A 6000-nucleotide genomic window follows, 5' to 3' on the forward strand; every position below is an offset into this window, starting at 1 on the left:
AGGTCGTCCGGAAGAGCGGCTCCACGGCAGCCACGGCCTGCCAGGCGGCGCGCAGCCGCGGGATTTCATCGCTGCGGTACGTCGCCATGTGTTGGACGACGTTGGTGGCGGCGTCCTGGGCGGTGCCGTAGACGAGCTCCTTCTGCAGCGTCGTCAGCGGGGCCTCGCGGTTGCTGTAGCACGCGTTGTAGCGCTCCGCTCGGACGGCCTGCATGGCCTCGGTGCTCTCCAGCACGCTGCGGATCGACGGCGCCGTGAGCATGTCCAGGACGGAGACGGAGAAGCCGTATTTGCGGCAGTGAGAGGCGAGCATGGCGGCGGCGAGCGAGTGCACGCCCTGGCTGACGAACGACTGCGTGATGTCGATGCTGGTTACGGGCACATCGATGATCTGAGACATGCCCTTGAGGACGACGTCGCTCAAGCTCTCGGGGTCCAGGTCCGGTTCCGTGGTTCCTCCGTTGGCTTTTGGCATGCTGTCCTGCAGCAGTTCGCGCAGCCTACGTGGGTCCAGCTTGCCGTTTGCCGTGGTTGGGAGCACGTCCAAGCCGATAATCAAGTCCGGGACCAGGTATGCTGGTGCCTTAGCCCTCCATCGGGATTTGAGGCCTTCGAGGTCGCTGGGTGGGGGCGAAACAGCGGTACAGAGCTTTGTTCCTATGCGAACAGAATGGACTGCCTTCAAGCTGCGCTCCAGCCCCATGATTCCCGCGTCGACATCCAGGTCCAGGTTGACGAGGAAGCCGCGGATCTTGACCGTCCGGTCTGCCCGGCCACAAAAGTCGACAGCCTTCTGGCCCTCCCCCACGGCGGTCCATTTCACAAGGTCGCCCGTCCTGTACGAGCGCTTGCCATTGTGGAGGATGAATTTCTCGCTCGTCCGGTACTCGTCGTTCCAATATCCAGCGGCGAGGCCGGAGCCGGAGATGAGGAGCTCTCCCTCTTGGTTCAGGGCGTCAATGTCATTGCCATCCTGGTCAACGATGGTCACTTCGGCGCCGTCAATGACGCTGCCCAGAATCGTTGGCCGGAACGCGCCGGTCTGGGGGCACGTTTCCACAAGCCCTGTCAGGGTGGCACACGTCGCCTCGGTGGGTCCGTACGCGATCCATATCTGCCTCTGCAACACCGCCCATGTCTCAAGAAGTTTGCATGATGCCGTCTCGCCACCAAGCACTATCCGGTCGAGGATGGGGTAGTCTGATTGGGAGGATGGAGGCTCCAGCGCTTCGAGGATGGACGGAGTGGCTACGAGGATGCTGCACTGGCGCGCGCGTTGCTGGACGTTGGACCTATCTGCCAGCACGACGGTGCCGCCGTTGCATATTGTGCTGAACAGAGTGCCCATGCAAGCTGCCAAGGTTAGCCCGCTTCTGAATTGCTAGATGTGGCAGTTGAACGTACCATCGAAGGCTACAGAGAGCACGAGCAATACCCGGTCGCCGGGGGCGACGTCATAATTGAATTTTGGAGTCACCACGAACCGTGCCAGCGACTCTTCCCGCACCATCACACCCTTGGGCTTCCCGGTGGTGCCTGAGGTGAAGATGATGGCCACCAGGTCCGCACACCCCTCTGTGGGCATGAATTCACGCTGAGAAGCATACCGCTGGTCTGCGTTGATCGCGCTGGCCGACAGGTCCAAGTCACGACCCGTGTAGACGATGAGCTCCGCGCCTACCTGTGTTAGCACATTTTCGATGCGTTCTCTCGGCCATTGCTCCCGGTCTATCGGGACGTATGTTGCTCCTGCTTTTAAGATTGCCAGCACCCCGACGACCATGTGCAGGCATGAGTTTGTGACGATGGGGATGACCTGGCCGGCCCTTGCGCCCGCCTTCTGCAGCCGGTGGGCCAGCTCTGACGATCTCGCGTCTAATTCGCTGTACGAAAGGCTTTGGTCTCCATCCTGCACGGCCGTGTTGTGGGGGTGGTGTTTGCAGACCTGGAGAAAGAGCCCGAGTAGGGTTAGACGGCGTCTAATAGTCATGGCGGTGGGCTGATCGCAATTTGAAGAGTCTATTGTGCCATCGACAAATCCGTTCTATAGATGCTATTTAATGAAGGTTCACCCGCATGCCGCGGCTATCTATTTCCACGGCCTTCCGTTTGAGTTGCTATTTTCCGAGCAAGAGCACGCACCCACGCCTCGGTTCCCGATACATTGTACAGCTCCTCTTGACGCCCCCTCGGTTACCGGTCTCCCTCGAACTTATATCGGCCCATGTATTTGTGTCCGAAAACGACACACAACACCTAGCTCTGTATACATTGCTGTACTGCTTCTCGATGTTTTGAGACTCACCTCGTAATATCACTTTGGGCCAGCCCCTCTCTATTCCACCCCGTTGGCTTCCGGTCGCGACCCGACATCCAACAACGTGTAATTGGCCGCCAAACCACGTGCAATTCACCGTCCGGCCCCCCTAGACGCTTATTCACGTGTTTGCCGGCCAATTCTCTCATAGGCTCCTCCCACAATTCGCGCTGGGGCCGACGCAGGCACCAAGAGCTGTGCTTGATGCTATTCGGCTACAATGGACACAAGATCACGCACTATTGTAGCAGGGATGCGCTCAGCCGTGAGAGCAACTCGAAATGCGACAGCAATATCGTGCTGCATGTGAATCAAAACACAAGCGGGAAAGTAGTATATCTCAGGGGCTATTTCCACAGAGTTTATGCATTGTCGTTGCCAAATCTGATACGCAAAAAGGAATAAAATGGTACGGAAGAAGGAAGAGACACGACATCACGGTTCTGGTAGATCTGGGAGTCCTTCGGGAGTCTGAAGCCAAGAAACAGAAGTACACCGTCCGAAGTAGTCGCAATTGCACTGCTGAGGCCCGGGACAACTTGACTTTGTAAGTAGTAGTCTTTTGAACCAGAGTCACTACGACTTACTGAACTGCCTCTCCTGTGAAGATGTATGCCCATAGCTTTTCCATCACCCGTCCACTAACATCATCAGGCAGTGTGGAATACAGAATCCATTGCCGGATCCGCTCATAGTCCTCCTTTGGTCGTCTGTGAATAGCCTCTTTCGTGACAGCAAATTGCGCACAACACTGAGAAGCAATAGTCTCCGGAAGAGGTTCACCGGGGAATAGTACATCCCAAGATCGTTCAATCTCATACTCGGTGGCCTCCCTATTGACACCTGGTCCCCAGACCAAAGCATCATGCGCAATTGGGCGAATCTCGCTCGGGCAGCTCGGGTACCAGTCGCATCGAAAGGAGATATATCCGTTGTCTTGAAGAGCAGGAAGCCGCATGCTTTCGATAAGATCAACTATATCGCCTTCTTGATGCCAGCTTGTGCGATGACCATGAGTAAAGGCAGCGTACTTAGGTAGCTGATCGTAGTTACTGATGATCCAAGACAGGTAAACCATAGCCTCGTGGCCCTTGTTTGCCGGGATGAAGAGTTCTGCAGGTGGTGAGTGGTCATCGACGTTGTACGGATATAGTTTCCAGCTACTCTGAGTTAGTCCTTGTTATCCAAGAAAGGAGGTGAAAGTCAATACACATTGTGTCTTTCTCTACGGATCTCCGACATCCAAGTGAGGTTGGTCGTGTTTCGAGCGGCTGCAATGACAGCACCGATCTGGGTCGGGGCGGCATTTAATGCTGAATTCGTTGTCCTACCACCAGTATAGTCGATCTGGCCGCTGAAATCTGCTTCTTGTTCCCTTGCACCGGGAATGATGCGGTCTTTGACATTGAAAAGGTGAATCAGCCCAAGGAGAACGACAATGGAGGTGGAAATAAGAAAGATGCTGAGCCTCTTCCTTTGAAAGGCTGGTGCCTTGTATGAATTCATGAGAGCAGACGTTTGAGAACTGACGTTGCGGCTGAAAGGGTGGAGCAGCGGGTGACAATAATGTGTGACTGGACGAAATTGGTTTATGATGAGAAGGTGGCTGAAGGGGAAAGTGTTCTGTTGGCTCGAGTTGCAACGGAAGTCTAACAATCCATGCGAGATATTTCAAGTATGTTGGACATGAACTATTATTGCCTCTCCCAGCTGTACGGGCCCATTCCCACGCGGCTGACAATTAAATTCTCCGTTACAACCATGCTGCAAGGAGACGGCTTACAACGATATCCCAGGCAGCAGTTTGATATGCAAAGATCGTTAGCGTCGTCGTACATCCACGCCCTGAGAACCTTCCAGCTGAGAACCAGGCATACATGGTTTGCTTGTGAAACCTGAGCTTTGTGACTAGTCGAATTATGAATAGTCGCATCTGCTCATCTTGTGAGGCTGGTTAATCTCCGCCCCCAACGTCTGAATGCCTTGTACAACGGCATTGACGGCTTAAGTACTCGAAAGACCGCAGCACAAAACTCTAGAACGTGATCGACTTTTAATATATTCCCACCGTCTCAGTCTGCCACCAATTTGCATCACCTCACTGATATTCCCCGCAGAATGATCGTTATTCTTATATTCTTTGTCTATCTCTTTGTACATGCAACCTACAGCCTTGATTGCTACGGAATTGATGGGTACTCATATCACAACAACAAAATATGTGACGGGTCTCAAGCATGCTGCGGGATTGATGCTGAATGTCTCCCTAATCGGCTTTGTAAGAACCCCGGGGAGAACAGCAATACAACCTTCGTGCGAGGGCCATGCGCCCTTGATTCATGGGATTCCACCTCATGCGCAACGGTCTGCCTGACAGGTAAGTTCTCTGTCCCTCATTTATTATTCGCATGTGTTCGTAGCAGGGACAGACAAGCATATTAACTTGGCGTAGATGAAAATGGCCAATTTCCAAGGGTATATCAATGCTCCGACGGTAGCTTCTGCTGCGACGAAAGTAGTTGTTGCAAAAGCACAGAACGTTTTTGGCTTGGAAAAGATGGAGAAATACTTACTGCAAGCCCGACTGCAACTTCCGAGCACCCACCAGTATCATCGACGCTTTCCGAAACAATCGGCTCGACGCCAACTTCACCCGCAGCTACTACAGAATCACCTTCTGTATCACCCTTAAGTAGTCCCAACAGCCTTTCTACCGAGTCGATAATCGGTCTCGGCATTGGAATACCAGTTGCTCTCGCTGTACTCGCCTCACTCGCCTTTCTTCTCTATCGACAGCAATTTTCGCCTAGTCCGGGAGTAATTTCAGAGGAAACACTATCGGAGCAGTGGTTGGATCACAGAAAGCTCTGTGTGTCTCACGGGCTTCAGCACGGTTCCGGAAGCCCTCCATCCAATATCAGATTGCAGGGGGCCGAGTCGCATACGTTCTACGAATTATCCACAGATCGGTCGCGCACACAAGAGCTGGATACCCTACCGCGAAGGTAGGACGCTCAAAGGAGAAGACTGACCAGCAAAATTTTCCGTCTATGCGCACACTTTGCACGACATTCAAAATGCAGGGGCACCGTTGAGGTCGAAATCTGCATGGTGTACGACGTTACAGTTTCTGGAGGAAGGAATTACTTGGAGTTACCGCAAAACGCGCTTGACTTTGTTTCTGTTTCTGTTTGAAGCTACCCATTTATCTCGCCTACCTAGCTGCTTACTCGCTTGCTCTAATATTATTTCACCTTCAAACTAAGTAGATATTTTCTTCATGTTAATCTTTTCTATCGGTCGACAGAGTCGGGTCTTAACATGTTATACTTCTAGCAAGGACCTCCTTGCGGCTTACCGACAACAAGGAACCGCTCAATCAAAAGCCCAGGACCAGCATACCCCAATCCATATATTAATCCAAGTAGCGTGACGGATCTTTGCCCTTGTGATCTTAGGGCGGCCTCTTGGTATCACGCAACTTGGCGGCTGTGAAACGCGATAGCCATTGTTCCGACGATGAAAGAAAATGCTCTACCTACACAGCCACCTCTACTACGCCGTGTTACTACCCTCCCATCATTTTACATTCGGTTGCGGCGAGGGGTCCATTGAATACAGTGCTGAGCCTCATACGCTCATTCGATAAATCCGGTGATCCTGTTAGTGCATACTTGCCTGTG

Source organism: Lasiodiplodia theobromae, assembly GCF_012971845.1.
Source record: "Lasiodiplodia theobromae strain AM2As chromosome Unknown scaffold_25, whole genome shotgun sequence".
Lineage (NCBI taxonomy): Eukaryota > Fungi > Ascomycota > Dothideomycetes > Botryosphaeriales > Botryosphaeriaceae > Lasiodiplodia > Lasiodiplodia theobromae.